This window comes from Ambystoma mexicanum, chromosome 4p (assembly GCF_040938575.1).
Source record: "Ambystoma mexicanum isolate Mex_15411 chromosome 4p, UKY_AmexF1_1, whole genome shotgun sequence".
Taxonomy (NCBI): Eukaryota; Metazoa; Chordata; class Amphibia; order Caudata; family Ambystomatidae; genus Ambystoma; species Ambystoma mexicanum.
Genome location: NC_090927.1, coordinates 646,812,500 through 646,836,846, shown reverse-complemented (window position 1 = coordinate 646,836,846; position 24,347 = coordinate 646,812,500).

The following is a 24,347-nucleotide window of genomic DNA, read 5'->3' as shown; positions in this document are numbered from 1 at the left end:
TTGTGCGTGCTAAAACTTCCAAAACCGCGTTTTTTCAACACACAAAAAGATGTCTGCACAACCTGCCACCCATGATGCATGTGTGGCAGAATAGAGCACATGCTGCAAAAAAAAGTGCCAGTGGACTCCATGACAAGTAAACATGGAGTACAGAGTGAGAAGCAGCGCTTTGCAAGTAAAATACCAAACCTTGCCTGTAAATGACATTTAATTTTCTACTGAAACTTCAAAATGCTTGTACATAACACTTTCCAACACTCAAAATCTTTCTTGGTGCTAAAATTCAGTTAATCTAATGAAGCACTGTGAATTTATAAAGTCCTGAAATGTTAAGAGCAAAACATTTTCTCTGCAAAAAAAAGAATAAATAGAGACATCTGACATACAGACTCTCTCTTCTGATTCCAGCGAAGCACTCTGATCCAGCATTCAACATCCAACCTTTGACATCCTTCCAGATCCAGATGCCAATCACCAGGCCAAGCAGTAACTGAACCATTTTCAGCTAGGCCTCAATCCTCAATTAATCCTCAACTAATCCTTACAACCCAGTGAAGCGCTGTGGTGTGTGGAAGCATCCTGAAACTATCTGGCTTTCTACCATAAAGCTTGCCTGATGAACTTGCCATCCCGTTGATCTGAAATATCCATAAACAAGAAGGGCAGATCCTGTGCAGTTCCGGTGACCAGCCTAGCTGATCCTAGCTGTTGTGCTGTCCTTTGACTGATAGACCTGATCCATTGACCAGAATCTTGACCGGCCAAAAATCTTAAATCCCAGTGGATTGCGAGTATTGACAGGATGCTAGAGAACTATTGCATACCTTGCCATATCTTGTTCCACCCTAATATCTGAACTAACCTTACTTTCATAACCAGTGACAGTGTCAAAATTCTTAGTGCTACCCTATTCTGTCTATTTGCTAAAGCGTCATTTTCATAGTCATTTTTATTGGTGTAATTTTGATCCAAAAATCCCACTTTGAGTGTTTGGACTGGTTCCGCCGGGGAAGGCACTGGGGATCTGTTACTAAAGCCATGAATCAGTCTCAATGCTTACTTCGTCCCAACCGGTTGTCTAGCCTGCATGCTCTAGTCTTGACTAAAAGCATAATCCATAATTTCTGGGTTTAAACTGAAGTTCTTGTCCAATTTTGTGTCTTTATTTTCTAAAAACACCTTGCACTAAAACCTCCATAAATCCCTCATTTTTAAAGATAGAAACACAATCCCAACTCCCACTGATACCTAACATCCTTGGCTACACCCACAACCCTAAACAGCATTGCAAAACAGTGTAGTTGACGCGTTTTGTATCAAAAATCACATAGTAAAATTTTGCTGCGCATTTATATTTTGCAAAAGTTTTACACGTGTGAATTGTCTGCAAATTATTTCCCACTTTGCCTTTGAGATTCCAATTGTTTTCTTTTGATTAAATCATTGCTTTTGATTGCTTGTACTTGCTCTCTCCTCACATCTATTTAAATTGCCGATTGGTGGGTCGAGGGGTGTCGCAGGGGGAACCTCTAACCTAAGTGGTATCTGCACCAAACCAATTAAAAAGTATTCTAGTCTTCGCTGCATTCGTTTGGTGTTCATTACCTAATTCCCAGAGCAATAAAGATATTATTCATTGTCCTTGTCACCCCTTGGTGATTATTGTTACCTATTAAAACTATATTGTGTTTTAAATTCGCAATCCATTAATAAATATTTACTGTTACAAACTAGCCCGATTCCTGGTTTATTCTGACCGGTAGGGGGGGTATTTTGAGAAGGGTATGATATGAGTGGCATATCATTCAGAATATTGAACTTATAGGCAAAAATAAAAAAGGGTTTCCTTTGTGCAATAAATGCTGGGCGAGACTTGGATGTGTGCCTGATTGAAATCCCTTACAGCTTGGGGGCTTGTGTCTAGGATCCTGAATTTGACCTACCACTCGTGACAGTCTAACACAGCATACTAGCCAGCAGGGTACATACACCTTGTTGGGTTGGCATACTGTGCTACACTGTACAATCACCCTTCAAAAGAAATGCTCAGAAGAATTGGGCCTGTGTGCAAAAGTAAATTAACCCTGAGATAAGTCAGAAGGAAAATGAAATTTCTGAGATGGCGACCCAATGGAAATTAATATTGCTAGGGAACACCCCTGCACAAACTGATTGTCAGGGGTGAGTGGCCAGAACAGGACAAACAGGTATGGCTGCAGGGAATAAAACAACAAGTACTGCAATCGACCTTGATAACTGGCAGGACAAGGGTCCATTACATCAAGCGTTTAGCGAACTGTACATGGCCCCAAAAATAAAAGAGGAGCAGTGTAAAATTGCCAAAATAGTGGCCTACCTGTACATCCTTATAGGAATTATACAGAAAAGCATGCAGGCAATATAGATTTGGCCAAGAGGCAAGTGTAAGCACTGCAGAAAATCCAGACCGATCCGGACTCTGCAGAGCAAAGGCTCCAGGATAGCCAATAATCTGAAACAGAGGCTAAGCAGTATATCACCAAACTCCAAGAAGATCTAGCTCTCTTGCAGCAAAGTAATGTATAACAAGATCTCAAATTACAGATACTGCAAGAGGAGTATCTGGAAAGACTTGACTCTCTATAACAGAGTCAACAGAAACTGGAGCATCAATTGAATTAGAATAGAGTCTGTGCAGAACAGATAGTCACCTTAAAAAACTGCCTAGAATCCTTGAAAGAGGAAAATAATACATTAACTATTAAAGACATCCACTCTCAAGAGGAATTAGATGAGCTCCAGAAATCTAGTGACCTGGCTGCACAGAGGTGCATTCTAACTCAGGAGAGGGACGCCTTAAGCCAGGAAGTCAGCCAATTACAACCTAAGTTAAAGGAATGAAAGGTGGCCCTTCAGGAGTTTAGTGAAATTAAAACTGATCATGGAAAGCTGTTACAGCAGACCAAATGGGTGGAGGATGCTCTAGCAAAGACCACTTAGACCAATAAGGACCAAACTCAGGAGGTGAGTCACCAGCAGCAACAATTGGCCCAATATTTCCAATCCAGTAAGGAAGCAGAGAGAGACAATGAGGCTCTCTGTGAAAAGCTACACAAACAGATAGCCGTGCAGGAGCAAATCATTGAGACCAATAAGGCCTTAATAAAGGAGCAAAAGGGTCTGATGTTGGCATGTCATCAGGTAATAGGGGCTGAAAGAGATGAGATAAGAAGAGACAGAGAAACCCCTGAGCATAACCTCAGGCCCCTGCCATCAGGGACTTTAATCCCTTCAGTTCCATGGTCTCTGCCACCCTCATGTCCGCCGGCTCATGTTAACCAAGGGCCACAGGGATGGTAGACTTCAGCACAATAGGAAATATGGGACTGAAAGATCAGCACCTCTCAGAAATGGATAGGCGGGCATCGCTGTACAGATTCCAAAATGTGAAGGCTAGCCTCTCTGATCAGGAAGAATTCAGTGAGGAGAGAATCAGAGAATTGGATCCTCAAAAATATTGCCTACCAAGGGATCAGTCTGTCAAATTTGGTGATGAACTCTATGAAACTAGAACCGCCCATCTAAGGCAGTGGGGGGGTTACTCAGCCAAACCTGGGAGCAAGGGAGAGTCAGAAGACTCCTATGAGCGCCACAGGTCTAAAGAGAATAGGCCCCCAAATTATGCAAGCCATTCCCAAGCCCACAGAATTAGGGAGAGTCTAGAGGATCAGATAGCCACCTCCTGTAGCAGTGCCTCTGAGTCAGAGGATGAGTGGACAAGGGTGACTAAGACGAAAAAGGCCAACAAAATTAAGAGGGCCCTACTGAAAGATCCCGTGAAACAAATCAAGGCCATTAGAAGCGTCATAACTCCCCATCATAAAAATGCCAAATATTCAGTTTGGGAGCACCTCGAGTTGTGTGAGAAATTGATGGATACTTTCCACCTGAAGGATAGCCAAAGATGCATTCAATGTGTCTAGTGGACATTTTCCCCTGAATACTCCAGCTTCTTTGTGGGGGTGGAGGATCAGAACCACTCAAAGTGGTCCACCGATAGGGCGGCCATTTTAAAGCATTTCTCGATACATAGGAACCTTCAAGAGGCCCACAAGGCGGCCTACAATCTGCAATGTGGGGAAAACCATGCCCCACAAGAATTTGTACAAGAGTTAAAATGTGCCTTTGCACAGACCACCAGGAGGGTGCACAGAGACAGTAGGAATTTCATTAATACTTTCTTTCATGCACTTCCTAAATACATCATGACCCAGCTGGTGAATGACTTTCACAAGAAGAGATCACTAGACTGGGTCATTGAACCGGCAACTTGCATTTATGAAGTGCAGAAACCGGTAGAAAATAAAAGTACAACTAAAAACCCCAAACCAACCAACCAACTCCTCTGCTGCTGCTAAGGTGGCAGTGGTGAGGGTTACCCCCATTTTAGATCTGGAGATCAGGGGGGCCTAGAAATAGTCCTGTGCAAAATCCTCCTAACCAAAGACCCAGAAGGCCCTCAGGCCAATCCCAAACAGGTAGTCAGGGAGGTAACCCCACAAATGAGACCTCTAACTCCCCTGATTATATAAGCCCTCGTTACAAGGGCAGCAAACCCATCCTGGGCTATGTGCGGACTCCCCCAGCCCAAAGAGGGATCCAACCAGGTTGCTGCCAACCCAGGAAACTTTCCTCCTAACTTTCCCCAGGAGGGCAGTAATCCCCCAAATCCCGGGTTGAGTTGCTTTCTCCGGTACCCGCCAAACATCAACCCCCAAAACAACCCTTCTTTCATTCGGTCAGGCTTCCATTCCTCCGCTTGATTGGCAAACTGAACTGTGAGTCAGATTGATGTCATTTTATGATCTCTTGAAACAACCTCCCTTATCATCTGTGCACCCAAATATATATATGATCAAAATCCATACTTCAGAGTTACACAGTTGTTTGAAATTACATATACATGGTGTGGCTGAATTTAGCCATGTCTATGTCCAAATCTGCTCATTCTCGGAGCTTGCATTCAAAGAGTGTACATAATTGACTTTTTAACTGCTTTTTCAATTTCCGACATGGACCCAACTTTACATACATGTGTGCAGGGGGTAGGGACATTAACTGATGAAGTTTCAGATTTTTAACATGCACACATTTAGAGTAATATCCATTTTTCCGCTAAAACCCCCCTGAACATACCACCGGTTCCTACCACGTCTTAAACTGTGGGCAGAAAAATCACAAGAATTATGGTATCATTTATAAAATTTTCACATGTCCGCACTATGAATTATCCCCCTTTTTATAAAACCATATCCTTGCTGCAGGGGTGTGTCTTTTCAGGTCACATGGTACAGAAACCAGTCTTTCCAGTTTCTGCCAAGCCAGCTTGCTTCTCACAGGCAGTGCCCCTCCCAGCTTCTCCAGGAGGAAGCCACTTTTTACGACGTCTGTAATAAAAACCTTTGCCTGAGTGGAGAGGGCTTTGTTCACTCTCTGGCAGAGCACAGGAAATTCAATTATCAGATAGATGGCATATCCTTAGTGTGGGCAGCAAAAGGAACATTGGCCTGGGAACATAGTTGTGACTCAAGTTTCACTCCTGATGGGATCCGTTGCTAGGCAAAATCAAGTTCCTTAAGCCAGACCTTCAGCTAACTTTTTGTTGCTTTTAAAATAACTTGTAATTTTACACATGCAGCTAGAATGCTGATTCTAAGTGCAAAACTATGACATTTCAACAGTTACAAAGGCATGTGACACCAAACATAGGTCACTCATTTAATTTAACATTTTCGATTTTGGTGGTTTTAAATCCAGTTGCAGTTAGGCTTAAGCTGCTGACTCCATAGCATTTTTGTTATAAGCATTGTTTTTGGGCTCTTCATTTCCCAGATTTTGTAGGCACACAAAACTCCATTCTGCCAAATGTCTGCTGGTGTTCAGTGAATATTTTGCACATGTTGCAAGGTTTGAAATAGGCATTTTGCTTGCCTTCAGAAAAACACACAGTGGGTTTTAAAACGCCGGCTTTTGGATAGTGGTGAGTACTGGTACTGCACCCATTTTTGGGATTTAAGAAATGAATTCCCCACACTTCTAGGTTGCATTTGGCAATCAGCATTGCCATTCCCAATGGTTTCAGACTACTGTGCGGGTAGTCCAATGGTGGTTTTAAAGCGCTTTGAAGCTAACCGGCGCTACTGTTTTTCCTTTGGCAACCCATTTCCCTCATGGCAACCCGGCCTTTCATTCTCGCACTGGTGGGTGGCAAGTGAGGCAACCATTTTAATGTGCGCACAACTGCGCAGCTTTCCTGGATTTCGGCGCACATGTGGGTTTTCCGCCATCTTGAATTTCCTAAGCCCACAGCACCAAATGTTGTAGCAGGGTAGCTTAAACGTGGGTCAGGACACCCTACAAGCTGCAAGCCGGCATCCGCTCCCGTTCTCCAGTGCGGATGCCGGCTTGCAGTGAGTGCCCAGCGGAGCGGACTGTGCCTTGCGCACCAAATCCTGTCCCCGCTCATCGGTCGCCGAGCTGGTGCATAGAATAACAGAGCATCCGAATTCAAGGCCGTTGAAGCGGTGGTGATGCAGGGAGACGGCGCAGACCCTTCCCGTGCCCCATGCTACAACACTGGATGGCACAGTAATATCCTTGCAGCGGCTCTGGGTAGAAGCGGGCGGCGGAGGAGCTGGGTGCACAGACCGCGCCTGCATTCGGCCACTCCTCCATCATAAGATGTGACCCAGAGCACCCGAACCTCCGGAAGAGCCAGAAACCAGCCTAGCGCAGCACCAACGGGGCAGCCAGGCAGGCATGCTGCGCGGACGCACAGGTGGCAGATTACATCACCCTGCAGGTACGTGATTTCATGGAAATCGAAGGGAAGCCCGGCTGACAGCTGGGAACGTTCATGGCCCCCTGAGGCATAGCTGCATTCAAGTAGCATACAAGTCCCGACCGACATCTTCCCCTCCCTCTTCCCCTCCGGTCTGTGAATATTGAGATCCTGGTGCTGCAAGGTCATTTCCCTGGGGATGGGCACCCCCTGGTTGGGAGGACACCTCTCTTTTGTCAGCTCTCCTGAGCAAAACAACCCGGAGGACATGCTAACTATCCTCTGTAACCCATCAAAATATTGACACAAGCAAGGGAGGTAAAACCTGAGGGTTCCATCAGTGTGCAACATGAGCAGATACTCATAAATCCCTGGTTGGAGCATGTAAATCTGAGGTTCCTAGCTTATACGCGAACGAATTGGGGTGCGTTGCACTGCCACATGAGCCAATTGCATTCACGCCACAGTGAGAGCGGATACATGGTTCTGTCCACCAATAGCCAGAAGTAGCTCACAACAGGCACAGCAATGTACTCAGTCCACAAGGCCCATTATTCATTGTAGTGGGACGGGTTCTAAGCCCGGTGAAGTCAAACGGGTTGGTGCAGTGGGGCGCCTTGGCAGGTGATCACACCCTACTAACCAGTAAAGCCCTGAGTATTTTTTTTTTCCTCACCCCTCAACATCCTTGAGGCATGTGTCACAATCACATCCCGTCCATCCTCTTCCACCTGCGACAATACAGCCCCAATTTCTTAGTCACTAGCTTCCACGGAAATAATGCTCCCCCTCCTGGTGTAAAAAATGGGCAACGCCTTTGCCATGTCAATTTCCTCTTTTTTCATTTAAAATTCACTTTTACATCCTGCATCCCACACAAATTCAACCCCCTTTTCGAGTTACCTCCTAATTTTTAGAATGTTGTCCGCAAAGTTGCATACACATTGCTGACAGAATTCTATCATGCCTAGGAAGGACCTCAGTTCTTCCTTCTTTTCGGGAGATCTAATCTTTCTGATCCCATCTACCAAATCTTTCCTCGGCCTCTACCCTTCCCCCGACATCTCATGCCCCAAATATTCCACAACCTCCTTCCTGAACTCTCACTTTTCCACCCTCAACGTTATCCCCTTCTGTTCCAAAATGCTTGCCACCTCCTTTACATTCTCTTTATGCTTTTCCCAACTGTCCCCACACACCAGGATGTCATCTTCAAAGCAGTGTACATCCGGCAATCTTTTCAACAACCTGTCCATGAACTTTTGGAACACAGACAAAGCCGAAATCAATTTAAATGGCATCCTGCAGAATTAGAAAAATGCCCTTGCTGTCAATTTCTTGGACTTCGCATCTAACCTTGTTTGATGATATGCTGACGCTATATCCAGCTTTGAAAAGAACTTTGCCTTGCAAATCGTTGCCAACATTTCCAACATATTTGCGAGGGGATGCTTTTTTGCAACCACACACTTATTCAATTCCCTTACATTAACACATCAGCCCTCATTCCGAGGTTGGTGGTAGTCATGGCACAATTTGCGCCATGACTGCCACCAATTACGGGTCTGGCACCGGCATGGTTCAATGGGGACTTACCGGTGTATTCCGACCTTTGCGGGACCGGTAAGTCCCTACTGAAAATGCCATTCCCCATTCCCATGTGAGCCCCCATAGGGCTCAATGGGAATGGGGAGGGCGCTAATAACAGGCTTGCGACTTGCGAGCCCGTTATTTGTGCCCTGGTCCCTTAACGGGTCCCATCCACAACTGCTGGTCAGACCAGCCATTAATGGTGGGACCCGCTAAGGGACCTTGTAGTAGGGCGGTAAGGGATTAACGGCACCGGTCTCCTTACCGGTGCCCGGTATCTCTTAGCGCCCACCTTGGAATGAGGGCCATAGTCTCAGTTCCCCACTGGCCTTCTTCACTATCACAAGGGGCGGCACCCATTCAACACTCCAAGCTAGTTCTATAATTCCATCCTCTCTTAACTTCCTGAGTTCATCTCTCACTCCATCCCTAAGCACCATGGGAACTGGGTGAGGCTTCACCGCTATGGGTTTACTCCCCTCCTTCAAGACAATTTGTGTACCATACCTCTCACACAACCAATATTGTTCGAAAACACGTTGGGATTCCCCTCAACCAGATGCATGTCTTCACTCACATTCAAGAGCTTTTCATCGGTTTTGGGTCCAATCTTATCCACAGACCTTTTTGCTCTCTCCACCCCAATAGTGTCTCACCACTTCTGGTGATGTACACTTTCCCCTGAGTCTCTCTTCCCTTGAACTGTAGTTGAGCCATAAAACACCCTATGACATTTATTTTTCCCAGGTTGTATCCTCTGCCTCTTGTCAGATGGCAACAAATCACACACATTAACTCCCATGTTTCGGTCATATACCTTGTGTGATATTAGTGACAGCTTTGCCCCAGAATCTGCCATCACCCAGACCATTCTCCCATTAACACATATGTTTGCAAAGGGGCTGTCACACGTGTCGTCCCCACCACACACAACCATATTCACCATCACAACCTCCACGCGCTCATCCTCTTCTTCCCCAGAGGATTGATGTGCTTTGTCACTTATATATAGCACTTTTCTCTCATTTCCAAGTAAATAGTTTTTGCAACAATGTGTGTAACACCCCACATTTTACATTTATTGCACATTACCCTCCTTCCTGAGTAGACTGGGGAACTTGCAAAGTGGTTAGCACTTGCACATCTAAAACACAACTTTTCATCATGCTAGGGCATTTTTGTTTTGTCATTCCTACTATCTTTGACATCAAGCCCTCTTTGACTGTTCACTTTGCTCCCCTTCTTTTTCACCTTCCTATATTCTTTCCCTATATCCCCCACTCTCAAAATCTCACTGGTCATTGTCTTACATTCTTTCCTCCCATGTTTTGCAACACAAGCTATGGTGGGCTCGAAGCTTTTAGCTATCAACGTCACCTGAACCAGGCTAGGGTCATCCTTAAGCCATACTTCCTCCCATATCGTGTCATCACAGCAGTTGATCATGAATTGATCTCTTATGTGTATGTGTTCATCCAGTTTCTCTCCAAACTTGCAATTGAGAGCAAGGTGACATAGCACCATTATATACTCTTCCACAGACTCCACTTCTTACAGTTCTCTTACCCCAAGATGATACAGACCCAGAACAGTACTGGTTTTAACCTCAAAATGGCAGACAGGTTTTAGCAAAGCCATATAAAATTAGTTGGCCCCACTTTCTTGATCCAATTCAGATACTTCTGGTAGGGTCTCATACATTTTCTGACCCTCATAGCCCAAAAAATGCATCAACAGTGACACTTTACGTTCAGCTGATATAGTATTTCCACATGTGGCCTTCACATAATGAATAAACCCCTTCCTCCAGGTTCACCATGAAAACTGGGTGACCTGGCACTCCTTCAGCCACCATTGTCGACCTCCAAGAATTTGAGAATGGGCTCTCTTGTGGATAAGTAAACACAACTATCAGTGCAGTTTGTGACTTCCATGCAAGTGAGCTCACACTTTGCACATGATATTGTCTGGAACTGTTCACACATGCAACTCTGCTGCACTACCCTTTGCTTGATCTTGATTCTTGGTCGGTTCTGTAGACAAAGTTCTTGTAAGGAACAGGGTTATACTGTTCCTTCCCCTTCACCTATCGCTCGCCCTGAGTGGGGTCCGTAGTCTTAAATGACATTCCAAACTAGACGCCTTAACTCTCACTCATGTGGCTCTTTAGCCTTTTTTTGTTTTGCCGCTTATAGCAGACAAGGATGGGCACATCCACAGGAGTGCCACTCTTCCCTTTGCAGCAATGTATCCTTGCTTGTGTGTGCACTTCCCTGAGGGCCCTAGGTGTGCATGTGCAGCTTGGGACATTTCACTGCGCAACGTGTCATTGCTATGGGCACTCTGGTTAGGGCCTCCACCTTCCCCTTCAGGTATTGTTGCGAAGGATGCTCTGATCATGTCTTTCAGCCTCCTGGTGAGCGCATTGCAGGGACAATTGGATCAGGACTTTTCGCTTTCTCTCTTTATCCCTCGCTATCACACTCTGCCCCACCTACAACACGCCTAATCAGCTTTTCCACTCACCGGCTCATTGTGCATCGGGTGGTGCAACACTTTCCTTTCCTTTTCTCTGTGGCTGTTGCGCGCTACTTGAACGCTAGGTTATGAAGTTGAGGCATTGCAATTCACTTCAGTGTTAATCCTCCTGGATTCTTGGGTCTGCCCAGCCAAAGCAGATCGTATTACTGACGAAACTTGTAGCGAGTGGAGCGGATGGTAGGGGTCTGCTGAGACATCCTAGTGACCAGTGTAATGAAGGCCAGTTCACACTTCATGTAACATTAAAAGTGCCTTTATTCATCAAGTTCCACTGAGCAGAAAACTCCCAGCACATCCACCCTGATCCACATGGCCAACTGTAATCTTGAGCCAAAACATTCTCCCACTATGCTATATACAATCTAGATTCCACATTGACATTTCACATTCCACAGAAGATATTTTGCAACATAATCTATGAGCTCTACGGGCAAAAGACATCTGCCCCTGATGTCATGGAACAATTATCCAGCAGAATCTAAAATGCATGTTGTGGGATATATTGACCCACTCTGCTATACTATGCGGCCTCACTCTGCTATCTATGGTGCGAGAAACAGCAAAATGGTAGCAAAACCCTTGTGCGTGCTAAAACTTCCAAAACCGCGTTTTTTCAACACACAAAAAGATGTCTGCACAACCTGCCACCCATGATGCATGTGTGGCAGAATAGAGCACATGCTGCAAAAAAAAGTGCCAGTGGACTCCATGACAAGTAAACATGGAGTACAGAGTGAGAAGCAGCGCTTTGCAAGTAAAATACCAAACCTTGCCTGTAAATGACATTTAATTTTCTACTGAAACTTCAAAATGCTTGTACATAACACTTTCCAACACTCAAAATCTTTCTTGGTGCTAAAATTCAGTTAATCTAATGAAGCACTGTGAATTTATAAAGTCCTGAAATGTTAAGAGCAAAACATTTTCTCTGCAAAAAAAAGAATAAATAGAGACATCTGACATACAGACTCTCTCTTCTGATTCCAGCGAAGCACTCTGATCCAGCATTCAACATCCAACCTTTGACATCCTTCCAGATCCAGATGCCAATCACCAGGCCAAGCAGTAACTGAACCATTTTCAGCTAGGCCTCAATCCTCAATTAATCCTCAACTAATCCTTACAACCCAGTGAAGCGCTGTGGTGTGTGGAAGCATCCTGAAACTATCTGGCTTTCTACCATAAAGCTTGCCTGATGAACTTGCCATCCCGTTGATCTGAAATATCCATAAACAAGAAGGGCAGATCCTGTGCAGTTCCGGTGACCAGCCTAGCTGATCCTAGCTGTTGTGCTGTCCTTTGACTGATAGACCTGATCCATTGACCAGAATCTTGACCGGCCAAAAATCTTAAATCCCAGTGGATTGCGAGTATTGACAGGATGCTAGAGAACTATTGCATACCTTGCCATATCTTGTTCCACCCTAATATCTGAACTAACCTTACTTTCATAACCAGTGACAGTGTCAAAATTCTTAGTGCTACCCTATTCTGTCTATTTGCTAAAGCGTCATTTTCATAGTCATTTTTATTGGTGTAATTTTGATCCAAAAATCCCACTTTGAGTGTTTGGACTGGTTCCGCCGGGGAAGGCACTGGGGATCTGTTACTAAAGCCATGAATCAGTCTCAATGCTTACTTCGTCCCAACCGGTTGTCTAGCCTGCATGCTCTAGTCTTGACTAAAAGCATAATCCATAATTTCTGGGTTTAAACTGAAGTTCTTGTCCAATTTTGTGTCTTTATTTTCTAAAAACACCTTGCACTAAAACCTCCATAAATCCCTCATTTTTAAAGATAGAAACACAATCCCAACTCCCACTGATACCTAACATCCTTGGCTACACCCACAACCCTAAACAGCATTGCAAAACAGTGTAGTTGACGCGTTTTGTATCAAAAATCACATAGTAAAATTTTGCTGCGCATTTATATTTTGCAAAAGTTTTACACGTGTGAATTGTCTGCAAATTATTTCCCACTTTGCCTTTGAGATTCCAATTGTTTTCTTTTGATTAAATCATTGCTTTTGATTGCTTGTACTTGCTCTCTCCTCACATCTATTTAAATTGCCGATTGGTGGGTCGAGGGGTGTCGCAGGGGGAACCTCTAACCTAAGTGGTATCTGCACCAAACCAATTAAAAAGTATTCTAGTCTTCGCTGCATTCGTTTGGTGTTCATTACCTAATTCCCAGAGCAATAAAGATATTATTCATTGTCCTTGTCACCCCTTGGTGATTATTGTTACCTATTAAAACTATATTGTGTTTTAAATTCGCAATCCATTAATAAATATTTACTGTTACAAACTAGCCCGATTCCTGGTTTATTCTGACCGGTAGGGGGGGTATTTTGAGAAGGGTATGATATGAGTGGCATATCATTCAGAATATTGAACTTATAGGCAAAAATAAAAAAGGGTTTCCTTTGTGCAATAAATGCTGGGCGAGACTTGGATGTGTGCCTGATTGAAATCCCTTACAGCTTGGGGGCTTGTGTCTAGGATCCTGAATTTGACCTACCACTCGTGACAGTCTAACACAGCATACTAGCCGGCAGGGTACATACACCTTGTTGGGTTGGCATACTGTGCTACACTGTACAATCACCCTTCAAAAGAAATGCTCAGAAGAATTGGGCCTGTGTGCAAAAGTAAATTAACCCTGAGATAAGTCAGAAGGAAAATGAAATTTCTGAGATGGCGACCCAATGGAAATTAATATTGCTAGGGAACACCCCTGCACAAACTGATTGTCAGGGGTGAGTGGCCAGAACAGGACAAACAGGTATGGCTGCAGGGAATAAAACAACAAGTACTGCAATCGACCTTGATAACTGGCAGGACAAGGGTCCATTACATCAAGCGTTTAGCGAACTGTACATGGCCCCAAAAATAAAAGAGGAGCAGTGTAAAATTGCCAAAATAGTGGCCTACCTGTACATCCTTATAGGAATTATACAGAAAAGCATGCAGGCAATATAGATTTGGCCAAGAGGCAAGTGTAAGCACTGCAGAAAATCCAGACCGATCCGGACTCTGCAGAGCAAAGGCTCCAGGATAGCCAATAATCTGAAACAGAGGCTAAGCAGTATATCACCAAACTCCAAGAAGATCTAGCTCTCTTGCAGCAAAGTAATGTATAACAAGATCTCAAATTACAGATACTGCAAGAGGAGTATCTGGAAAGACTTGACTCTCTATAACAGAGTCAACAGAAACTGGAGCATCAATTGAATTAGAATAGAGTCTGTGCAGAACAGATAGTCACCTTAAAAAACTGCCTAGAATCCTTGAAAGAGGAAAATAATACATTAACTATTAAAGACATCCACTCTCAAGAGGAATTAGATGAGCTCCAGAAATCTAGTGACCTGGCTGCACAGAGGTGCATTCTAACTCAGGAGAGGGACGCCTTAAGCCAGGAAGTCAGCCAATTACAACCTAAGTTAAAGGAATGAAAGGTGGCCCTTCAGGAGTTTAGTGAAATTAAAACTGATCATGGAAAGCTGTTACAGCAGACCAAATGGGTGGAGGATGCTCTAGCAAAGACCACTTAGACCAATAAGGACCAAACTCAGGAGGTGAGTCACCAGCAGCAACAATTGGCCCAATATTTCCAATCCAGTAAGGAAGCAGAGAGAGACAATGAGGCTCTCTGTGAAAAGCTACACAAACAGATAGCCGTGCAGGAGCAAATCATTGAGACCAATAAGGCCTTAATAAAGGAGCAAAAGGGTCTGATGTTGGCATGTCATCAGGTAATAGGGGCTGAAAGAGATGAGATAAGAAGGGACAGAGAAACCCCTGAGCATAACCTCAGGCCCCTGCCATCAGGGACTTTAATCCCTTCAGTTCCATGGTCTCTGCCACCCTCATGTCCGCCGGCTCATGTTAACCAAGGGCCACAGGGATGGTAGACTTCAGCACAATAGGAAATATGGGACTGAAAGATCAGCACCTCTCAGAAATGGATAGGCGGGCATCGCTGTACAGATTCCAAAATGTGAAGGCTAGCCTCTCTGATCAGGAAGAATTCAGTGAGGAGAGAATCAGAGAATTGGATCCTCAAAAATATTGCCTACCAAGGGATCAGTCTGTCAAATTTGGTGATGAACTCTATGAAACTAGAACCGCCCATCTAAGGCAGTGGGGGGGTTACTCAGCCAATCCTGGGAGCAAGGGAGAGTCAGAAGACTCCTATGAGCGCCACAGGTCTAAAGAGAATAGGCCCCCAAATTATGCAAGCCATTCCCAAGCCCACAGAATTAGGGAGAGTCTAGAGGATCAGATAGCCACCTCCTGTAGCAGTGCCTCTGAGTCAGAGGATGAGTGGACAAGGGTGACTAAGACGAAAAAGGCCAACAAAATTAAGAGGGCCCTACTGAAAGATCCCGTGAAACAAATCAAGGCCATTAGAAGCGTCATAACTCCCCATCATAAAAATGCCAAATATTCAGTTTGGGAGCACCTCGAGTTGTGTGAGAAATTGATGGATACTTTCCACCTGAAGGATAGCCAAAGATGCATTCAATGTGTCTAGTGGACATTTTCCCCTGAATACTCCAGCTTCTTTGTGGGGGTGGAGGATCAGAACCACTCAAAGTGGTCCACCGATAGGGCGGCCATTTTAAAGCATTTCTCGATACATAGGAACCTTCAAGAGGCCCACAAGGCGGCCTACAATCTGCAATGTGGGGAAAACCATGCCCCACAAGAATTTGTACAAGAGTTAAAATGTGCCTTTGCACAGACCACCAGGAGGGTGCACAGAGACAGTAGGAATTTCATTAATACTTTCTTTCATGCACTTCCTAAATACATCATGACCCAGCTGGTGAATGACTTTCACAAGAAGAGATCACTAGACTGGGTCATTGAACCGGCAACTTGCATTTATGAAGTGCAGAAACCGGTAGAAAATAAAAGTACAACTAAAAACCCCAAACCAACCAACCAACTCCTCTGCTGCTGCTAAGGTGGCAGTGGTGAGGGTTACCCCCATTTTAGATCTGGAGATCAGGGGGGCCTAGAAATAGTCCTGTGCAAAATCCTCCTAACCAAAGACCCAGAAGGCCCTCAGGCCAATCCCAAACAGGTAGTCAGGGAGGTAACCCCACAAATGAGACCTCTAACTCCCCTGATTATATAAGCCCTCGTTACAAGGGCAGCAAACCCATCCTGGGCTATGTGCGGACTCCCCCAGCCCAAAGAGGGATCCAACCAGGTTGCTGCCAACCCAGGAAACTTTCCTCCTAACTTTCCCCAGGAGGGCAGTAATCCCCCAAATCCCGGGTTGAGTTGCTTTCTCCGGTACCCGCCAAACATCAACCCCCAAAACAACCCTTCTTTCATTCCCCACTTTCCTGAGCCCAGACAGCCCAATCCGGGAGAGGGGAGGCTATGGGTGGAGGGGTACCAGAACTATGCCAACCAAGGGTATTGTGGGAGAAGGGACAGTTACCCTTCCCATGATCAACCTAGGATGGACCAGAGACCCCTGTACCACCCAGAGCGGGTGTCCCAACTGTAGCGCCAGGTCCGGAACTTGTCACAGGATCTGCGTCACATGTTGAGGGCTCAGCAGAACCCTCAGATGAACATGGCGGCCCAGAACCCCTCAAATCAAGGGCCTGGTACTCCAGAGCAACGACGGGGAGAGCACCCCGACAACCCACCGGTTCCCAGGGAGGAGGCACAGGGTGAAGGGGGGTCTAAAGCCTTAGAGGAAGCTTCCTCCCCACTTGTGAAAAGCCCCTGGAAACCCAGGAACTGGAACCAAAATCTCCTGCCCCCGAAAGTCTGCAACCTAAGGAGCAGAGGGCGGGTAGGAGAAATAAAGGGCCTAAAAAGACCCATTTTGTGGAGGAGTTTAGGGTCTTCCAATTTAAAGGAGAGGTGTCCTCAGAGGATTCTGGGAAAATGATCTTCTCCTTCAGGGATGGGGGACTCCTCTCAAAGAAAAGTGGGTGCCAAGAGATCCTGATCCAGACTGGGTAGATGTGGGGACTGAGTTAAAACCGCCCACCATTGAACCCCAGAATGACAAACCAGAAAATCACCTTGCCCAAACCAAATCTGGTGACTGCCTCCAAAAAGGGGGGGGCAGTCCAGAATCAGAACCAAGGGAGCCCAAAACTCCCCCCATATCCAACTGCTACCTTTTTCTTACAGGGTCCCAAGCTCCCAAAAAAAAATCTTTCCCAAATTACCCCTCTGTCAGAATCAAGAGTGAAGAAATTAAAGCACCAAGTGGCCCAAAATGTGCATTGCCTTTGCCCCCTTGAGGAGAAGAAGAGAAGATTGTATGCCACGGTCCAAATACAGGGGCAATGTATATTTTTGGCACTGGTGGACACTGTATCCCAAGCCACCCTTCTGTGAAAAAGGGCCTTTGATCAGCCGAATTCGGGAGGGGGGAGAGATGCCAGATTCCTCTCACCCCACTTCCTGGACAACTTCAGAACTTCAATGGGAATTAAATTCCTGTCGCGGGGACTGCGGATTTAGAAATTAAAATTGGGTGACATAAGGTTAAACACCCGGTCATAGTTGTGACTCCAGAGGGTACACCATGTTTACTAGGAATGAATCCTGCATAGATTGTCTCCCCTCATAGATTGTGTAAACAAGGTCCTCTGGACCCAGACTAACCAACCTACAAAATTAAAACATAGTGTCAACCATGTTAGTTTAAATAGCACATGCCACATGGTTGAACAAAAACCTGACCAAATTGAATTCCATTTTCAAAACCACCAAACCCCTGACGTGACAGTAATTGCAGTAGGACCACAAACTGGTGATGTTAAGTCCTCTCTATTTATGAAAATCAACCTTCTTTCTAGTCTCAAGTGGCATTCCACACTGGAAGGGAATGCTCTGAAATTCTATACCAATTCACAATCAGAAAATCCCACTCCTATAGTCCAAAATTATGAGAAATCAGCTCAAAGCTTGACTGATCTTCAGAAAATTGGAGAACAGTTGTTCATCCCCATTCAGTTAAATGGGGGGAAGGACTCTGTTCTCACCCGAGTGTGCATGAACACCAATAAGAGAGTCATAAGCGAGGTCAAGTTCCGAAAACTCACAAAAGATCCAGCCATTCCCACATTAAAATTGACAGACAAATGGGAAATGGACCTGGAAACACCCAAATCCAAATATCTCTTGCATAATAGGTGTATGCTCAACATTTCCATAGGCAACAAGAGCATAGTCCATAATTGTTGGGTTGTGCGAGATGCCCCTGCTGCATTTTATTTAAGCAGTTATATTCTCAATCGCTTTGCCATTAGTTTGGACCTAATAAACTTCAAAACCTGGTCCCGATTAGTGGGTAATCTCATGGACTTTGATGACCCAGAGAAAGCATTTCGGTCAATTCATTTGCTGTCATATGCAGTTGAAATTTAGATTGGAGAGGAAGTCACCATCTCAGAACGGACCCGACAATTCACACTTAAAGTAAAAATGAAAAGAGGACAGAAACTGCAAAATCCTGATGCATTTGTTCACCTCAACCTCCCAAGTGCAACAGCAAGGGTTGGGGTTAAACCCAACACCACTAGTCAATACAGAACACAACACCATTCCAATAGTGGTGGATAACAGCGACCTTAGGAGTATCAAACTGGGCGCAGGCACAATTATTAGAATGACGGTTGATGACCGACATTTTTCCATAGATTTAGGTAATGAACTGGTAGGACCAATCCACAATGACTGTTTTGACAGTGATAGCGACAATGACACAACACCAGGCAGGTTTTTCACCCGGCATGGGGGAAATTTCCGGGTGTACTCTTCCTGCCCTTATGCTAAGGAATAGGTGACCTGTGACTTCAGGAGGGATGAGATGACCTTTCAAGTCCACCAGGACTACCTTCCCCATCTGAAGCCATCAGTCCAAGTCAATATTTTAACCAGGGACATCTCCACCCAGCTGGAGGAGGCCGCTGAGATAACCAAACCAGAAGTCTTTCCAGGCTTCAGGCAAATGGTTGAAGAGAGAGTCAACCTAGCTGATGCCTGTGAGACTCTGGAGCAAAAGCAAAAGTTGAAACAAGTTTTCTTAGATTTTCAAGATCTCTTTGCGGTGCACTTATATGACTGTGGTCACACCAAAATCCATACAACAACAATTTCCATGGACCCTGGCATGCCTCCAGTGTTTGTGAAGCAATATTGATTGCCTCTTGCATCAATGGAATCCCTTACAGAAATAATTAAAAACCTTGAGTCCCGTGGGATAATTTGTCCAGTCCACAGCAACTTCAATAATTCGATGCTGGGGATTTTGAAACCAAACGGCCAGTGGAGACTCTGTGCTGACCTAAGAAAGCACAACAAACAGGTCCACACTTCCCGATGGCCTCTTCCCTACATTGACCAAGGGCTGGCCCAGATACAGGGGTCAAAGATATACACTGCCATTGACCTGACCAATGGGTATTGGACTGTACCTGTCAGTAAGGAGGACCAATACAAGCTGGCCTTTACCTTTGGGGAACAGCAGTACACTTGGACACGGACTCCCTTTGGATACATCACCTTCGGCAATGAATTTAATATCTTTTTGCTGAAGGCCGTGCCTGACTTGGGTGAAAGGGGTAACCTGGCCTATGTAGACGATGTTCTAATCATCAAAAGCTCAACTGTGGAGGAACAAATAGCAGAGATCCGTTATGGTCTGACACAGTTGAGGGCTGCTGGAGTAAAACTCTCTTTCCAAAAGGCACAGTGGTGCAGGACCCATCTCAATTCTTGGGGCATGAGATAACTCCTGAGGGTCAGTATATCCCCAGGAAAAGAAAGTAGACGCACTCCAGAAACTAAAAGACCCCACAATTCTGCATGAGCTAAGGAGCCTCCTTGGATTGACTAATTACAGTAGAAAGTTCATTGAGATTACGCAGAAATCACAAGACCCCTGATCCATCTAGCGAAGGGGGGGTCAAGTAGGAGTGGGGTCCAGAACAAGCCAAGGCAGTAAGACAACTCTAAAGAAGCCTCTCACAAGCGCCTTGCCTAGCTTATCCTGTCAAAAACAAGGAGTTCTTGTTGGAGAAAGGGTTCTCAAATACATGCTTGACTGCAGTATTATACCAAAAGCATGACAAGTTCAATAAAGTAATCTCCTATGCGAGTAAGACTTTATCCTCTGTGGAGGAAAACTTCAATGACTGTGAGAAGGCACTCCTGCAATGCTGTGTGCATTGAAAATTTACTGCCCGTTTAACCAGGGGGAACACATCATAGTGGAGACTCCACACCAGCCTCTGCAATATCTTCAAAGTGACAGAATCCGGGCTGGAAATGTGAGTAATTCCCAAATGACTTCCTGGATTCTGTCAATGCAAGGCTTTCCTTTGGAGGTCAGATATGGCCAAAACAAAAAGAGTCCCCTTGCGCAAGGTCTGTTTGACTTGCATGATTGTGCCAGAGAGAACTGTCTCGAGGACGAAAGTCTCAAAATGAAGGACAACATGGTGGCATACATTAATTCCCCACACAAAGTCTATGAAGAAGACAAGTGTGAGGGAATGCCCACTGTCTATGTGGATGGGTGCTCCTACCATGTTGACAACAACGGGGAAAAGGAACTTGTAGCCGGCGTGGAGAATGCATGGGTGAATGATGCCCCAAAACCCTCTGCTGGGTACAAAATCGGTCCTCATAGTAGTGAAGTGGCAGAGCTGATGGCTGTGCATCAAGCCATCCTCACTGCTGTCCAATACCAACTCCACGAACTGGTCATAATCACTGATTCAGATTATGTATGGAACGGGTTCGTGGAGCACCTGGTTAACTGGAAAACCAGAGGCATGCTATGTGCTAACAATAAACCACTAAAACATGGAAAATTAATACAGAATATTGATGATTTGGTCATCTTGAATGGGATTACCATCTACTGTAAAAGGATAAGGGTCATTCTAAAGTAGAGGGACCAGACAAAACTGGAAATGACCTAGCTGATCAGCTGGCCAAAACCGGAGGCGTCCAAGGGGATCTACTTGAAATCGAGTCCCTGTTGGGGGATATGCAGGTCACTGCAATCACTAGGTCCCAAACACATTTTCACAATGAACTCTCAACTGCCCAATGCAGTAAGGAGACCCCAGATGCCGATTTGATTACGGCTCAAAAAGGGCATACAATAATTGGTGAGTTTTATCAACACATTGAGGACCCTGAGAACTTTCGCCTGACGGATACCGGTTGCATTGGGAAAGAGTACCTCAGAGTGTTGATGAAATGTCCAAAAATGTTCCCAATCCAAGACAGTTTGTTGGTGAGGAGATCCATATCTAGCCATGACCAGTGGGTTGTCCCTACCTCAGTCCGAAGCCTGATGTTAAGTCAGGCACATGATGCGGCACAGCCGGTCATCAGGGGTTTCATACGACATTAGAAATCTTGTGAGAGGTGGCCTACTGTCCACATATGGGGCAGGACCTCAACCAATACTTGAAGTGGTGTCTTGTGTGTGCACAATTTCAGCCAACAGCACTCACACACTGTGCTCCACTCCAAAATAGGAGGATGACACTGCCTTGGTCAGATTTGCAAGTCAATATTAACGGGCCCATGTTTTGCTCCTCTAGGTGGAACAAGTACATGTTGACCGTAACATTCGTGTTTACTAAATGTGTGGAATGTCTCCCGGCCCAAAATTGCAAGGCAGAAACAGCAGCTGTCCTGATGATCAATCACATCTTCTCACGTTTTGGACTACCCCAAAGGTGTGAGTCAGACATAGGTAGCCACTTCATGAGCGAAGGGATGACAAAGATGTGGGAGATATTTGGGGTAAAAAGGAAACTATACATTGCCTACCACAATCCTCTAGTGGTGTAATTGAGAGATACAATAAAACTATTGTGAGCATATTTAAAAAGTTTGTGACAGAGTCTGGGACAAGTTGAGACATTTGATTACCCCTTGTCCTGATGGCCATCAGATCTACCCCTTCATCTGCAACAACAATTTCTCCATTTGAGCTGATGACTGTACAAAGGATGGTGCTACCCCAGCATCTGCTCTACAGAACCCAAGAGCAGACCTTGATAAATGCCTCCACAACTCATGTGTATGTTGAGAATTTGAGAAAACACCTTCTACATGCTTTTGTGTATGCTCAGCAGAATCTAGAAAGATCTGCAGACAGTGTGAAAACCCATTATGACCTTAAGACAACTAAAAACGAATATCAAGTAGGAGATCGGGTCCATTTGTACAATTTCCAAAGCCAAATAGTGCAAATTCCTCCCAAGTTGGCGGGGCCCTTTTGAAATTTTGGACAGAATCTCACCAGTCACCTACAGAATCCGCATCCCCAAGGGCAGTTTGACAGAGGGGGAAGACAAGTGGGTCCACATAAAACAGCTAAAGAGTTGCCACCCTAGGCATACTTTGTGGCAGATAGAAGAGCTCACTGGAAAACCATAGGGGGAAAATCCGGTCAGCTAGAAAACTGATTAAATATTCGTTGATTAGACCTGAGAAAATGGGCAAATTATCACTGAATAATAGATGGGGAATATTGGCAATTGTTAGGGAATGCAAGTTTCTTTCCCACTGCTGAGATCCCCGAAGATGTGTGGGCACAATAGTGGGAACATTTTCATAACTGTGTTATGTTCTGTTTTCTAGTATTGGCACTAAATCCCAAGAATCACCAAGAAGGACCACTCGGGGACCGGGAGGAAAAACCCAAGGAATCCAGTGTATCATCCCATCCCAACCTGAACCGGTGAGGCGAGTGTGCCGCCTCAATCACTGACGGGAGAAGCAAATGAATTTCTCCACATGGATAGAAAAGAACATCCAACTCGCCCGACTAGAAGTCAAAACAAAGTCGGGAGGGGAAATTTGTGGGATGTATTGACCCACTCTGCTTTACTATGCGGCCTCACTCTGCTATCTATCATGCGAGAAACAGCAAAATGGCAGCAAAACCCTTGTGCACGCCAAAACCTCCAAAACCGCGATTTTTCAACACACAAGTAAAGATGGAATACAGAGGGAGAAGCAGCACTTTGCAAGTGAAATTCCAAAATTTGCCTGTAAATAACATTTACTCTGCTGCTAAAATTTCAAAATGCCTGTACATAACACTTTCCAACACTCAAAATCTTGCTTGCCGCTAAAATTCAGTTAATCTAAGGAAGCACTGTGAATTTACAAAGTCCTGAAATGTTAAGAGCAAAACATTTTCTCAGCAAAATTGGATTGCTTGTGAATGACAATTCCTGTCCAAAATCTGTGTGCAGCCACACTGGGCTACATGTTTGTGACAGCCCCTGTCAAATGGGCTCTCCTGATTAAACTTTAAAGTTGGTTAAAACTAAAGATCTGCCGGATTAGCAAATATAAAAGGACTGTTGCTGAAAGGAACATGGATCTCAGTTGTTTTGATCCCACAGGTAAAACCTAAGAATGTAATTTATCTATGTCATCTGATGCAACAAGTTTGTTTCATGCTGGATTTCAAGTCAAGAAATTAAAAATTAACTTAGGCTGGCTGGGCCTGCAAGAGGTTGAAAAACAGGTTTCCACCCAAGGGGAGGGCATTGATCTCAGCAGATGCTCACAGACACATGATAATCGTGGGGTAGGCCAGACTTTTGTCTGCTATCAAGGACTGAACAATGGCAGATTCTCCAGGCCAGGAAATGGACATGTGAAGAGGTCATACACTAGACTTGCAGAAGGAAATCCCAAAGGTGGGGGCTGCTCCTTGCCTCCAGAGACAGATAAAAGGCTGACCATTTCCTGCTAAGAATATGTAATGAACTTTTTTTAGAGACTTATAAACTCGCCATCAGAAATGGTGAAAGATATAAAAAGGGCAGAGTTGCTAATCTAATTTTTGGCCCTATATTTCAAAACGTGGTGGAACTGTGTAGCATATTCTGAACAGGAATGGCCATGTATGTGGTTATATGAGAACTGTATTTATGCTCGAATTGTTAAACTTTGCACACACATTCCTATGGTAAGCACGCATATTTGTGGACATTTGGAGAAAGTTTGGAAAATGTGTTCATGGCGAAACGGACAAAATGCTGGATGCAAGGTGGAGATGAGGCTTTGATCCAATCCAAGTTCACAGGGGCGAGTTTAGTTAAGCCGGCCCATACACCCATTTTTGTGATGTAATTTGAAAGGATAATTAGAGACATCTGACAACACATACAGACTCTCTCTTCTGATTCCAGTGAAGCACTCTGATCCAGCATTCAACATCCAGCCTTTAACATCCTTCTAGATCCAGATACCAATCACCAGGCCAAGCAGTACCTGAACCTTTTTCAGCTAGGCCTCAATCCTCAATTCCCAGTGAAGCGCTGTGGTGTGGGGAAGCATCCTGAAACTATCTGGCTTGCT